Genomic DNA, 16,015 nt, shown 5'->3' with positions numbered 1-16,015 from the left:
GTCTACTTTGTTAGTTCCCTCCCGCAGGGAGCTAGATCAAGGTACTCCGGCGTGCAGAAACTGCTCTTCGGCCTTCTTATGGCCTCGAGGAAGCTGTGTCACTACTTCTAGGCACACGAGATCACTGTCGTCACTCGCCTCCCTCTGCAATGGATATTGCACAATCCAGATGCAACGGGAAGAATTGTGGAATGGGCACTGGAGCTGTCCAGCTTTGGCCTCAAGTTTGAAAGTACTTCGATGATTCAGAGCCGAGTCCTGGCGGAGTTCATTGCAGAATGGACCGCAACGCCTGACGAAGAAGCCCAAGAGACTGCTCTCCCCGACAAGGAGGCAAGTTGCAGTTGGATCATGTACTTTGATGGAGCTTTCTCCTTACACGGCGCCGGGGCTGGCGTACTGCTTGTCGCGCCCACCGGAGAGCACCTCAAGTACGTGATCCAGATGCACTTCCCCAGGGAGGTGTCAACAAACAATATGGCAAAGTACGAAGGGCTGCTTGCCGGTCTTAGGATCACGGCGGACCTCGGAATCAAGAAGCTCATCGTCAGGGGCGACTCGCAGCTCGTCGTCAAGCAAGTCAACAAGGACTACTAGAGCCCGTTGATGAAGGCCTACGTCGATGAAGTGAGAAAGCTGGAAGAGCGTTTTGACAGTATACAGGCTGAATACATTCCCCGAGCGGAGAACGATATCGCCGATTACCTCTCAAAACGCGCTGCCCTCAAGCTACCTGTGGAACCAGGTACCTTTGTGCTCCAACTAACTCAGCCATCCGTTGATCCATCAACAGAGCAGAACAAGAGGAGGAAATCAGGACCCGACAAGTACTTTCCCGCCGAGCTCCCCGGAGCCGCCGGCAAGGATGTTGCCGGGGACACTGAGCCCGCCACGGGACGGCTAGCTCCGGCGGAGCGTCAAGCTCTTGCTATCGAGACAGCTGCTCCTATAGCGGAGGAAATGCCTTTAGTCCTCGCCGTCGAGCCTCAGGCTCCAGCGTGGGCACAACATACCGTCTGATTCCTCCAAACAGGGGAACTTCCTGAAGAGCGGGAAGAAGCGGAAAAAGTAGCCCGTCGCTCTACCATGTACCAGTTCGTCGATGACGTCCTGTACAGAAAGAGGCCAAATGGTGTGAAATTGAAGTGTATCCCTCGGGAGGAAGGACTGGAGCTGTTGGCGGAGATACACGGAGGCATATGTGGATCCCACATCGGGTCAAGGGCCCTTGCCGGCAAGGCATTTCGGCAAGGCTTCTTCTGGCCCACCGCCCTCCAGGATGCGACAACACTAGTCACCAGGTGTGAAGCGTGTCAGTTCCATTCAAAGAAGCTTCATCAGCCAGCTAAAGCCCTACAAACCATTCCTCTCTCCTTGCCCTTCTCAGTCTGGGGGCTCGACATACTGGGCCCTTTCCCCACGCTGTCAGGGGCTTTGAGTACTTGTACGTTGCAATCGACAAGTTCACAAAGTGGCCGGAGGTGGAGGCAGTGAGGAAGGTCACAACTCAGTCGGCCGTCAAGTTCTTCAAGGGACTAGTGTGCCATTTTGGTGTACCCAACAGGGTCATCACCGACAATGGCACACAGTTCACAAGCCGCACCTTCATGCAATATATCCAAGACCTCGGCCGCAAAGTCTGTTTCGCTTCCGTTGCTCACCCACAAAGCAATGGTCAAGCTGAGAGGGCAAACGCTGAAGTACTGCGAGGCTTAAGGACCAAGACCTTTGACAGGCTGCACAAGAGTGGAAGGCGCTGGATTGATGAGTTGCCGATGGTTCTTTGGTCGATCAGGACGACGCCAAATCGAGCCACCGGCCAGACACCCTTTGCCCTAGTATACGGGGCAGAAGCATTTCTCCCCACTGAACTCATATACGGGTCACCTCGAGTGCTCGCTTATTATGAGCTTGAGCAAGAGCAACTGCGGCAAGATGATGCAATGCTCCTTGAGGAAGATCGTCTTTGGGCGGCTGTGAGAGCAGCACGCTACCAGCAAGCCTTGCGCCGCTACCATAGCCACAAGGTTCATGCCTGAAGCCTTGAGGAAGGCGACCTTGTCCTTCGGCGCGTTCGATCAGCCAAGAATTCCAACAAGTTTACGCCAAAGTGGGAAGGCCCTTATCGGGTAATACGAGTCACCAGGCCCGGCGCAGTCCGCCTGGAGACCGAAGATGCCGTTCCAGTGAGTAACTCCTGGAACATTGAGCATCTTCACAAGTTTTACCCGTGAGGCGCGGCTTGCCGGGCTCCCCGGCAAGCCACCTTTTGTACAAGCATTGCCGATGATGCATGTAACCCTTTGTACAAAGCCAGGCGCAGACCCTGAGCACAAGTAAATGAAGCGCTGGCGCCCTAAGTTATAGCATGCATGCTAGGTCGAGTCTCGTCCTTGGTTAGGGTTGATAGTGCTTAGCGGCGACTAACCCCTAGCTTAGAGGTCGAGTGTGCGTCTCTTTGCCGTTCTTTCATCTTCTTTGGTTCGCAGGACTCACAGGTATCCTTGCCGGATCACTTGAGGACGAAAAAGAGAAGAGGGACCAACCAACATCTAGACCCTGGCAAGCCAGTATTGCCGGGGGCTGCAAGAGCAAAGATTCACCCACGGCAAACCAGAGTTGCCGGGGGCTACAGCTTCAGATAAGTTCTTCATCCCTTATCATGCATTCCCTTATGGACTGAGGTATGTGAAACCTCGTTTTTTGCTAAAACTACCGTGCTCCCCTAACTCTAGACCCTAGGGCTCGTTCCTGGGGCCAGGTTTGGTAGTAGTCGCGGCAGTGAGAGGATGAAACAATGTCGGAGTAAATAGCCATGGGTAGCCTAGCCGGCTTCCCCTGGCCCTTCTGAAAAAATTACGAGCCCGTCCGGCTCTCAAGAATCCAAGACATGGGGCCGCCTTCCCCTTGCTGGCTGTCACCCAGGCCGGCTTTCGGAAGGCGGCCCGACTTTAGCCCTCATAAAGAAAGCCATGGGAGGGCCGACTTCGAGAAGCCGGCCGCGAGGAGGCCGACTCCAAGAAGCCGGCTCCCATAAAGCGGTCGAGACCGTACCCTCAAAGTTTGCATCCAACTAGCGGCGATGAGACGGGGCATGGCTACAGTAAAGCCTGCCATCCCCAAATCCCGGAGCACGATCGGCACAGTACGCCATACGGGTGACCATGACCCGCCCGGCGCAACACTGTTGCCATGACGACCCTGACGCCATCCACGACGGACTACCAGCGCGGCCCACGGGCGGTGGGTCCCTTCGGGCAGAGAGACACCCGAAGGCGGCCACACCTCCCCCAGTCGGCCCAAGAGAGAGCCGGCTCCCTGCAGCCGGCTTTCCATCTTCCTCGAAGGAGACGCCCCATTAAGGAGACAAGACGTGGTGAGGCTACAGTAATCGCCCGCCGGACGGCGGTACTGTAGCCACGCCTACCACGACGAAGCCCACGTCACCAAGATGGAGCAACAGTAGCCAGCTACCGACCAGGTCCCGGACAGTGGGGCCTGCCTGTCGACCGAGGAGCCGGCAGCCGGCGGGACCCACCAGTCGGCGGGCCCCAGCGGCCGGCGCAGAAGCCGGTGAGCGCAGTCACAGATGGCTAGGCCCCGCGCCCAGTCGGATTACCATTGTACCCCCGGCGGGGGGTAGGCCTATATAAACCCCCCGGGGCACCCATGCAAAGGGGGGGACCCCTAGCTAGTTTTAGACACCACACAAGGAGAAGAAGCAAGCTAGCCGTGCCCTTCTTCCTCCTCCCACCGAACAGCTCAAGGAGCATTGTGTAGCTACTTGTCCATCTAGTGATCATGCGGAGACCCCGCAGAGCAGCAGTAGGGGTGTTATCTCCACGGAGAGCCCGAAGCTGGGTAAGATTCGTCGGCGTGCATGTCTTCGCCTCATCCCGTTTCCAGGCACCGGCGACGTCTTACTGGCTCCCACAATGATAAGCCACCCGTTGGCATATGTCGCACCTACCACCCGACATTTGGTGCCCACCGTGGGGCCAGGTGCACCGTCGTCCGGAGACCTGTTCTGGACGGGAACCCTCTTCCTCCCCAGCGAGCGTAGCCAGCCCGGCACGCCCGATGGCGCTTGCCACGACGCGCTGCAAGGCGTCACCAGCATCTGCGCAGCGAGCAGCCTCGCCAATCTCCTCGACGAAACCCTCATCTCCGACGAGCTCGCCTCTGATGCGGGCACCGACCACCTCGCCAACCTCCTCGGCCAGCTCCATGTCTCCAGCGAGCCCGCTATGGATCTGGAGTCGGCTGGCTCCACCGACCCAATGCCTATCGACTCCGACACAACCTCCTTCGACACCTTCCCCACCAACGTCGCGATCTACAATGACCCGCTTCCTCGGAACGACGGCCGCGATACTGTCACCACCGAAGTGATGGTCGTCGGCGACGGCGGCCCGACCGACGAGAGCGCCCACGATGCCCCGCACGCGGCGGCCCACGACTTGTCCACCCCCCTCCCGGCTGATGCCGACGACGAAGCACTAGAGGCACGCCGCCTCGCCCTCCTCGCAGAGGGCCGGAGGCTGGCTTCCGTGAGACGCCTCACTGAGGCCTACCAGCGCGAAGCTGACCGCGCCGCCTTCGGCACGCCGGCCCCGGGCGGGCCGGCATTGTCAAGCAACGCGCCGCCGTCATCGCCGACATGCTGGGAGTCGACCGCCCGGTCTATGCCACTCCGCTCGAGAACTTGCATGCCGCCCAGGCGGCCGTGGACGAGTTGGACGGCTTGGAGGCCGAAGAACTCCCCCACATGACCCGACGCATCCAGCAACTGATTGAAGCCGCCGCACGGCGGCACGAAGCCGACGCCTGTGCGGGAAGCCCTCCCCCGCGCCGAGATCATGGCGCGACGTCCCGGACACCGACTACAAGAAAGAGCCGGCGGCCAGCCGAAGCCGGACCCGAATCTCCATCGAGCGAGACGCGGACGGCCATCCCCGAGCCATGGAATGGCGGGGCAACCCGCCTCCGCCTCGACCCCGTGGAGAGAGATATCCCACCCCGCCGCCAGTGGCGCACCCGACTCTCAGCGGCCGACTAGGTCGCCGCGAAGGAGTCGGCGAGAACGACGCCCGCCATCGGATCGACCGCCTGGCGCGATCCCTGGCGCTGGAAGAAGAAGACGATGTCGGCCCGCCTTGTTTCGGCCCCCGCATCCGCGATGAGCCTTTCCCCAAAGGGTTCTCGCTCTCAAGAGACACGCCCAAGTACAACGGCTCCGTGAAGCCGGAAGATTGGTTGATCGACTACTCCACGGCGGTCAGCATAGCCAACGGCAACCGGCGCGTTGCCGTGAAGTACGTGCCCCTCATGTTGTAAGGCACGACGCGGACCTGGCTCAACAGCCTCAAGCCTCTTAGCATCAACAGCTGGCTAGATTTCACCGAAGCTTTCATCCGCAACTTCACCAGCACCTACAAGTGGGCCCCAAGCCCAGGCAGCTCTCCCTGTGCGTACAGGGCCCAGCCGAGTCCACTCGCGACTACCTCACGCGTTGGGCTGAGCTCCGCAATTCTTGCGAGGGGGTGCACGAGGTGCAAGCCATCGAATACTTCACTGCCGGGTGCCGAGAAGGTACCCTCCTCAAGCACAAGCTCCTCTGCGATGAGCCGACTACCCTCGACGAGCTTCTGGACATAGCAGACAAATACGCCACCGCCGACTCTTCGATGAAGACCGAGCTCCGGGAAGACGCGTCCGGGAAAGTACTCAACCCGGCGCCCAAGACGCCGGCAGGGGATTCCGGCCGACGCCCACACCCGAACAACCACAAGCGCAAGGGCCCTGCGCCGCCTCCCGCCAGTCGGCAGGTGGCCACGGTCGAAGACGCGCTGCCTGAAGGGCGACCCGCGCCCAAGAAGCCCAAGGGCGGCCGGCCGGCTTGGCAGCCGGCTTTCTCCTACGAGCAAACTCTCGACGCCCCGTGCAAATGCCATAGAGGCACGAAGCCGTCCAACCACACAACCCGGAAGTGCCATTGGCTCACCCGAATCTCTAAAGGCGAGGGGCTCGCGCCGCCTCCGCCTGCCAGCCCGCCGCCTCCGGCCACTCGGCCCAAAGTCGGAGCCGTGCACGACGAATTCCCCGACGAGCAAGCAACCTACATCGTCTTTACAAGCCAGCTCGAAGACCGGCGCGGCAAACGCCGAGAGCACCAGGAAGTCAGCGTGGTCGCTGCCAACCCCGCCGGACACATGCATTGGTCAGAAAAACCCATCAGCTGGAGCCGGGCCAACCATCCAGAGGTGATGCCGTCTCCCGGCTCTTATGCGTTGGTCCTGGAAGCCACCCTCGCGACGGACAGACGCGCTGCCCGCTTCTCCTGCGTGCTGATAGATGGCGGGAGCAGCATCAACATCCTGTACCGTGACACCCTGGAGAAGCTAAATGTCAAGACGAAGCAGCTCATGCCTACTCGGACAATGTTTCATGGCATCATACCCAGCTTGTCCTGCGCCCCCATTCACAAGATCAAGATTGATGTACTCTTTGGGGACAAGGAGCATTTCCGCCGGGAAGCAATATGGTTTGAAGTGGTGGACCTGGAGAGCCCCTACCACGCGTTGCTTGGCCGACCCGCCTTGCCAGGTTCATGGCAGTTCCCCACTATGCAAACCTCAAGATGAAGATACCAAGTTCCAAGGGCGTCATCACCGTATCCGGTGATTACAAGAAGTCTTCCGAGTGCGCAGCCGCCAGCAGCCGGCTGGCCGAGTCCCTTGTGATTGCCTAAGAGAAGAAGATGTTGGACCAGGTCGTGGCCATGGCCAGCAAGCAGCCGAACCAGTCCCCCGACCCCAAGGAGTATGATGACCAAGGATCTTTCCAGCCGGTCAAAGAAACCAAGAAAATACCCCTTGACCCCGAGCACCCCGAGAGGTTTGCCATCATCGGGGCAAGCCTGAACAGCAAATAGGAAGGCGAGCTCGCCGATTTCCTCCGTGAGAATTGGGACATCTTTGCATGGTCCCCCAAGGACATGCCGGGTGTTCCGAAGGAATTCGCCGAGCACAAACTACACGTCCGAAAAGACGCGAAACCAGTCAAGCAGCCCCTCCGCCGACTATTAGAGGAAAAGAGAAGGATTGTAGGGGAGGAGATAGCCCGGCTTCTGGCAGCCGGCTTCATTATGGAAGTCTTCTTTCCAGAGTGGCTTGCCAACCCGGTCCTCGTGTTAAAGAAGAACAACAAGTGGTGCATGTGTATAGACTACACAAGCCTCAACAAGGCCTGCCCTAAAGATCCCTTTGCCCTGCCGAGGATTGACCAAGTGATAGACTCCACGGCCGGATTCGAGCTATTGAGTTTCTTGGATGCTTACTCAGGATTTCACCAGATAAAGCTAGATCCGGACGACCGCCTGAAGACTGCCTTCATCACGCCATTTGGAGCCTTCTGCTACCTGACTATGACATTCGGCTTAAGAAATGCTGGTGCCACTTTTCAGCGTTGCGTGCAGAAGTGCCTCCTCAAGCAACTCGGCAGAAACGCTCATGTCTATGTGGACAACATTGTGGTGAAGACGGAGAAGCGCGGCACCTTGCTGGAAGACCTCAAAGAAACGTTTGAGAACCTACGCCGGTTCCAAATCAAGCTCAACCCCGAGAAATACGTGTTCGGAGTGCCAGCCGGCCAGCTCCTAGGCTTCCTGGTCTCTGAACGCGGCATCGAATGCAACCCGGTGAAGATCAAGGCCATCGAGAGAATGGCGATCCCCACCAAGCTTCGAGACATCCAAAAGTTCACCGGATGCTTGGCCTCCTTGAACCGCTTCATCAGGCGGCTCGGAGAGAAAGCTCTCCCCCTCTACTGCCTCATGAAGAAGAGCACTCACTTCGAGTGGAACGACCAGGCCGACCAAGCTTTTCACGAGCTGAAGAAGATGCTGGCCACGCCGCCCGTCCTAGCGGCGCCGACTGAGAAAGAGCCCATGCTCCTTTACATTGTCGCAACCAGCCGGGTGGTCAGCACCGTCATCGTAGTCCAATGCCCAGAAGAAGGCCGAGCCCAGCCGGTCCAGAGGCCGGTGTATTATTTGAGCGAGGTGCTGTCCGCTTCAAAGCAGAACTACCCGCACTACCAGAAGATGTGTTACGGCGTGTACTTCACCGCCAAGAAGCTGAAGCCCAACTTTCAAGAGCATCCCGTCACGGTCATATGCACCGCCCCGCTGGCCGAGATCATAGGCAGCCGGGACGCATCTGGCCGGGTGGCGAAATGGGCCATCGAGCTGGCCCCTTACACAATCTTCTACCAGCCCCGCACCACCATCAAGTCCCAAGCACTGGCCGACTTCCTCGTCGACTGGGCCGAGACCCAGTACCTGCCGCCGGCTCCCGACTCCACCCATTGGTGCATGCACTTTGACGGGTCCAAGATGCGCACTGGCTTGGGAGCCGGTGTCGTCCTTACCTCTCCCAAAGGCGACAAGCTCAGATACACGCTGCAGATTCACTTTGCCGCCTCCAACAATGTAGCCGAGTACGAGGCACTCATACACGGGCTCCGGCTTGCCAAGGAACTCGGCATCCGCCGGATCCTATGTTATGGCGACTCAGACCTGGTGGTTCAGCAATCACCCGAAGACTGGGACGACAAGGACACAAATATGGCAAGCTACCGCTTCCTGGCTCAACAACTCAGCGGATACTTTGAAGGATGCGAGTTCCTCCACTTACCGCGAGCCGACAACGAGCCAGCCGATGCCCTGGCTCAAATAGGCTCCACTCGGCAAGCAATACCAACCGGCGTCGCTCTACAACGCCTCCTCAAGCCGTCCATCAAGCCGTCTCCAGAGTCCGATTCCATCTTCGTACTGCCTGACCCCGACGCGGCCGGGTACGGCTCGAAGAACCAAGCAGGCGACCCCGGGACTTCAGTAGTCAGCTCGGGGACTTCGGCAACCGGCTCGGGGACTGCCACACCCGGCTCGGGGACTGCAGTAGCCGGCCCGGGGACTGCACCAACACAACAGTCGGCGGCCGACTCTAGCATTTCACCACCCAGCCCGCCCACCCTGGTGGCAATAGCCACATTGGCAGTAGGAGAAGTCGTGGCTCCGTCATGGGCTCAGTCCATCCTCAACTTCCTAGTAAACCAAGATCTGCCGGCTGACGAAATAGAGGCAAGACAAGTCCAACGTCGAGCCGGAGCATACACAATCGTCAACAGAGAACTCGTCAAGCGCAGTGTCACAGGAGTCCTCCAACGGTGCGTCGAGCAAGAGAAGGGCATTGCAATCCTCAGAGACATTCACCAAGGAGAATGCGGCCACCATGCGGCTTCAAGATCACTCGTCGCCAAAGCTTTCCGCCATGGTTTCTTCTGGCCGACTGCTTTGGATGACGCCAAAGAATTAGTTAATTATTGCAAAGGGTGCCAACTCTTCAGCTCCAAGCAACACATGCCGGCTTCGGCACTCAAGACCATTCCCCTCACCTGGCCCTTCGCCGTTTGGGGACTGGACATGGTAGGCCCATTCAAGACGGCGCGCGGCGGCATGACGCATTTGCTCGTCGCCGTGGACAAATTCACCAAGTGGATTGAGGCAAAGCCGATCAAGAAGCTGAATGGGCCGACTGCTGTGACATTCATCGCAGACATAACAACTCGGTACGGCGTGCCACACAGCATCATCACCGATAATGGCACGAATTTGGCCAAAGGAGCCTTGGCACGTTTCTGCGCAGCCCAAGGTATCCGGCTGGACTTAGCGTCCGTCGCCCACCCGCAGTCAAACGGCCAGGTCGAGCGAGCCAACGGCCTCATCCTCTTCGGCATCAAGCCCCGACTGGTCGTACCACTGGAGCGTTCAGCCGGCCGTTGGCTCGATGAGCTGCCGGCTGTCCTCTGGAGTCTGCGCACTACCCCAAACAAGTCAACCGGCTTCACTCCTTTCTTCCTCGTGTATGGTGCCGAGGCGATCATCCCAACCGACATCGAGTTCGACTCGCCCCGGGTAACCATGTACACGGAGGCGGAGGCCAAGGAAGCACGAGAAGACGGCGTCGACCTGCTGGAAGAAGGCCGGCTGTTAGCCCTCAGTCGGTCTGCCATCTACCAGCAGGGTTTGCGCCGCTACCACAGTCGGAAGGTCAGGCCAAGATCTTTCCAAGAGGGCGATCTTGTGCTCCGGCTGATCCAGCGAACAGCCGGCCAGCACAAGCTCTCGGCCCCTTAGGAGGGCCCCTTCGTCATCAGCAGAGCTCTAGGCAACGACTCCTACTACCTAATCGACGTGCAGAAGCCCAACGCACGCAAGAGAGACGACTCTGGCAAGGAGTCGGAACGACCATGGAACGCCAACCTCCTTCGAAGATTTAACAGTTGAAATGCAGTATGTATCACGCTAACTTCTGTACTAAATATGAGACAATAGGCCCCCCGACGAGGGCTCGGGGACTGCCATCTTTTATCTATGAATGAAAAGTATCATGCTTATGACCTTGTCATTTCATTTACTTGTTCCGTCCGGCACCGGGTTCGACTAGTCGGCCCGGGGACTGGCCGACTGGAGTTATATTAGAAGTCCTACCTGTGGTCAGACAAGTAGTGTGCCGACACCCAGGCTTAGCTCTTGCCAAAGTCGCAGTTCGAAGAACCGGCTGTCCGGCTGGCAAGAGTCAAAACCAGGAAAGGATGCCCACACGAAAAATGGACTGGGACCAACGGACTAATATAACGAAAGCCGGTTTGCCGCCTACCACCGACCGACTACCAAAGTAGCCGGCCGTCCGGTTTCCATTCACTTCACTTCAATCCAAGAAAGCTCGAGTACTTGCCTCCCCAAAGAGGGAAGGCGGCAAAGGAAAAAGCCTAAGGATAAAAAGAATACGCGAATGGAAACACAACATGCACATAATAAAATTTACATAAAAGACCTCCAAGAGGCCAGCATTCAACATAGTTTGGATACACCCCAAGTGGGTGGAACTGCGAAAGCTTAATAAAGATTGTTCAAAAGGCAACAAGAAGGAAAAATAAGGACGGCAGATCAAGCTGGCGGAGCGACCGACGAGCCAGGCTGGTCGGCGGAGACGGTTGTGCCGGCTGAAGGAGTGGCTGGCTGGCGAACCTCGGCTTGATCACCGCCTCCCGCAGAGGGCGCGCTTCCACGCGCCTCGTTGCTGGAGGCACGGTCAGCCTGAGGCCGGCCGGTTGTTCCACTAGCCGGCTCAACGTCTTCACCGTCCTCTTCTTTGTCATCCTCGCCCTCATCGCTGGAGGCGATCTCCTCTGCCAAGTCCTCGCCCACTGCCGGGTTCAGCCCGAACCACTCCTTCGGCTGGGCAACGCTGTCATCATTGATTTCAGGTGCAAAAACGCTGATGTCGGTGCACTCGGCGATCGTCGAAGCACGCTGGGCGATAGCCGGCCGCACCTCCTCCAGCTCCGTGTCGGCCTCCAGCCGCCAAGTGCGCAGCTGGTCCAGGTTCAGCCCTGGGTACCAAGCTCGAACGAACTCCAATGCCCGCCCGGCTCCAAGACGGGCCGCCGACGCCTTCCAAGCTTCAAAGCGACCGACTGCGACCTCCAGCCAGTCGGCAGTCCGGCTTGGGGTGCGGGGGATCGTCTCGCTGGGCCAGAGGGCGGCCGACACCTGCGCCCCGGCACGTTGGAGACGGCGAAGCATCCGGTGAGCCGGCTGCAGCAGGGCGAAGCATCCGGTGAGCCGACTACTTTCCCGGCCAAGAGCTGCTCCTCAAGCGTCCGATTCGCGTCCGGCGCGATGTTGACCCCCGCCTGACGGCACGCCTTGCGATGGGCCTCGATGGTTTGGGCGACGAAGGCGGAGTAGCCGGGAAAGTAGTCTGCACAAGAAAATAGGCAGCAGCACAAGTCAGGCCAAAAACCAGGCGGCAAGGGGCAGGAGAGGAGCGAGGAAGGCGGCTTACCGTCGATGAAGTCCTCGATGCGGCCGACGCCTTCATCCAGCGCTCGCCGGGTCTCAGCCCAGCTCGCCGCCTCGATCTCAAACTCTGCCTTCAGGGCGGCCTTGCTATCCTGCGCTTTCTGTAGGGCCGCCTTGTGGCTCCCCTCTTGGTCAGCCAGCTTCTTGGCCAGGCGGTCACGCTCCTGGACCAAGGCAGCGTATGCAGCATCCTTGGTATGAAGGGCGGCCTGCGCTTCGCCGAGCTCCCTCCTCAAGTCGGCATTGGCCCCTGAAAGCACGAAAGACGAAAGAAAAAAAACCAATAAGGAAAAAGTCGTCAAGGAAGATCCGACCTGACTGCTCAGCAGTCGGCCCGAATCTCGGGGACTACACCCAGTGGGTGCGCTGACGCGCCCCCACAGGAGACAGACAAGATCAAGCACTTACTTTGGCTGTTGGCCAGGTCGTCGGTCTTCCAACCCAACTCCTGAGCCTGGGAGTTGAAGGCGGCAGCACGGGAGTTATGATATTCCTGGAAGTTCAGACAGGAAGCAAAAATAAGGTAGTCGTCAAGAAAGATCCGACCCGACTGCTCAGCAGTCGGCCCGAATCTCGGGGACTACACCCAGTGGGTGCGCTGACGCGCCCCCACGGAAGAAATCGAGAGACCAAAGCGGCCAAGAATGAAAGACTCACCCGGATGGCGGCTCGTGTCGATGGGAACTCCTGGGTGTACTGCTGCAGCAGGGCGGCCTGAGCTTGAAGCCGGCTCCGGACCTCTTGAGCCGCTACATTCAGCTCGCTAGTCCCCCCGCTGGGAGTCCACTCGGACGTGGCGGTGCTGGCCGCCTCCAGAGCCTCCGCCGACTGGCCGGCGCCCGCAACTCGGCGCGACTCCGGCGGAGCGGCGCCTCCCCCTGCTCGCCGACGCATCACCGGCTGCACCTCGAAGCCGGCTCCGTCCTCCGGCTCACCCCCGGCCGGCTCCTCTGGCGCCGCTGACGATTGGCCGCCTTGGCCCGCTCCGGTTGGCGCTACCGGCGGCGCTCTCCCCGCAAAGACCACGAGGTCCTCCCTCCTCTCCATCAGCGGTGGGTCTTGGACGATTTCCTCCGCCAGGGGCAATGGGGTGTCAGGGGCCACGGCTCGGAGGGGAATGGCGAGCAGCGGAGGCTGATTACGCGAAGCCTCCGCCTCCGTTTCCGCGGTCGCCGCCTCCGCCTGGGCCTTGGCTGCCGCGCCGGCCTGCTCCCTCACCGCCTGGGTGGCCGCTTTTTCCGCCGCCTCACGCTCCTCCCGCGCCTCACGGGCGTTCCGCTCCGTGGCCTCCCTAAGGTCGGCGCGGGGGTCCACGCGGCGGGAGCCCGAAGACCCTCCAGTCAGCCCAACTACGGAGCCGCCCGGACCCCGCTCAAGGGAAAGCGGCGCCTTGTCCAGCGAGCGGGAAAAGGTTAGGAAGAATGTTCGAACAGGAGAGAACGATGAAAAGCATGCGGCCAGGCAATCGACGACTTACGCTGAGACCGCCTGAGGCTGCTTCACCGCCTTGCGAAAGCGGGCCGCTTTCGCGGCCGCCTCATCTCGTTTGGTCGCCGTGGAGGAGGCTTTGGACTTCTTCGGCCGACTGCCGAAGAGGATTGACGCGGCCCAGCGCTTCTGTGCGCCGCCGCTGGCGGCCGGCGCGGTGGACAAGCCCGCGCCCTGATGGTCGGCCGCCGGCTGGCGACGCGGGGCGACTTCGGCTTCGGCATTATCCGACTAGTCCTCGAAGCTGGCGGTAAGCCCTGTGCCTCCGGGCTCGGCGTCGTCCCCCACGACGGCGTCTTCCATGGCGGCCGCCCCCAAATCCGGGTCGTCGACGTCGTCCACCGTGCGGTCGGGGACGTACTGGCGTTCTATCCCTGCTGCCCCGGTCGTCGGCGGAAGAAGGGGGTTCTGCTAAGAAGAACCGACCGATCAGAAGCCGGCCATCATAAAGCCGGCTACCAACAAAAAGAAGAAAGAGAGGAAAGCTTACCACGGGCGGAGGGTTGGCGCGAGAATGCGGCACCTTGCCGTATCGCCAGTCCTCGGCGAGCTTGCAATTGGAGATATAATTTACCATGTACGACACCTCCGCATGAGGCATCTCCCTGGTGCTCAGCCGGCTTGGGTCGAAGCGGCCGCTCATCTGACACATCATGTGGGGCCGGCTTTGGAGAGGAAGTATCCGGCGCTCCACGAAGGCGGCCACCAAGTCGGCCCCGCTCAGGCCTTCTGACTGGATCATCACCCGAAGCCGGGAGACGGCAGCGTTCCCGGCCTGAGACAGTGACCTGGACCGGAAACTCCATGAGGGCTGCCTCCCAGCCGGCAGGTTGACGTGGTCTCCTTGCTGGGCGACGTTCTTCACGTAGAAGTACGACTTCTACCAGATCTTCACCGACTGGATCAGGGGGATGGACGGGAACGGGTTGTTCTCGCCCGACCTCCTCATGGCGATGTAGGCCCCGCAGGGGGCGGGCACGCCCGCGACGACGGTGCCGAGTTTGCTCTGGAAGAATTCCCCCTAGAGCTCCAGCGTGGGGAGCAGCCCCAAGAAACCTTCGCAGAGAGAGACGAAGGCCGACAGCAGCATCACCACGTTGGGCGTGAGGTGATGTGGCTGAAGATTGTAGAACTCGAGGAAGGAGCGCAGGAACCCGCTCGCCGGGACGCCGAAGCCGCGCAGGAAGTGCGAGCGGAAGATGACCTGCTCGCCCTCCTCCGGTGCCGGCGAGATCTCCGTCTCTGGCACCAGGCGGACCCGCACGAGGTTGGCGTCGGGCAGGCGCCGAGTCTGGCGGAGGAACTCAACATGGTCCTCATGGACGTTAGAGCCATCCCACGAGCTCGACAGCGCCATGGGAGCAAGACGATGTGGCGGCGCGGCGGCGCTGAGACGGGAGGCTGCGGCGGCAATGAGAGGAAGAAAGGAGGACGAGAAGGGGCGGAGCGAGAGAGAGCGTGCGAACCTCTGTCTCTCCCCCTCCTCCCCCTACTTATAGGCTCGCGTGGCGGAGCCGAGGAGGCGCGGCGTGGGGAAACGTGGGGATCGATCGTGCCCACTCCCCCACGTCCCGCGTTTATTGCGCCCTAACGGCGAAATAAAATCGCCACGGGAAGGCGAGCGGTCCAACTGGGCCGCAGAAGATCAGCGTTCGGGCCGAGGCCTAGGAGTGGCGGGCCCGGGCGTGCAGCGGCGTCCCGTCGCGCGCGTGTGCTGGCAGGGTCTCGCTGCCACGTGGCCTACGGGACGGCCCGCGGTCAGCATGCGGGTCGACCACTTTCCCGCCCGCAAGACGCAGGGCTCCCCGAAATCGGCATACACCAGCAAAGCCGGCTCTTCAGGGTAGGAAGCTGACCAAGCTTCTCATCCCTTTGTCCGCCTCGAAGCTCGATCAGCTTCGGGGACTACTGTCGGAGTAAATAGCCATGGGTAGCCTAGCCGGCTTCCCCTGGCCCTTCTGAAAAAATTACGAGCCCGTCCGGCTCACAAGAATCCAAGACATGGGGCCGCCTTCCCCTTGCCGGCTGTCACCCAGGCCGGCTTTCGGAAGGCGGCCCGACTTTAGCCCTCATGAAGAAAGCCACGGGAGGGCCGACTTCGAGAAGCCGACCGCGAGGAGGCCGACTCCAAGAAGCCGGCTCCCATAAAGCGGTCGAGACCGTACCCTCAAAGTTTGCATCCACCTAGCGGCAATCAGACGGGGCGTGGCTACAGTAAAGCCTGCCATCCCCAAATCCCGGAGCACGATCGGCACAGTGCGCCGTACGGGTGACCATGACCCGCCCGGCGCAACACTGTTGCCATGCCGACCCTGACGCCATCCATGATGGACTACCAGCGCGGCCCAGGGGCGGTGGGTCCCTTCGGGCAGAGAGACACCCGAAGGCGTCCACACCTCCCCCAGTCGGCCCAAGAGAGAGCCGGCTCCCCGCAGCCGGCTTGCCATCTTCCTCGAAGGAGACGCCCCATTAATGAGACAAGACGTGGTGAGGCTATAGTAATCGCCCGCCGGGCGGCGGTACTGTAGCCACGCCTACCACGACGAAGCCCACGTCACCAAGATGGAGCAACAGTAGCCAGCTGCCGACCAGGTCCCG

Source organism: Triticum urartu, chromosome 1A, assembly GCF_056163025.1.
Source record: "Triticum urartu cultivar PI428250 chromosome 1A, HENAU_Tu73, whole genome shotgun sequence".
NCBI lineage: Eukaryota > Viridiplantae > Streptophyta > Magnoliopsida > Poales > Poaceae > Triticum > Triticum urartu.
The sequence above is the reverse complement of the archived record's forward strand: the minus strand, read 5'-3'. Positions refer to the sequence as shown.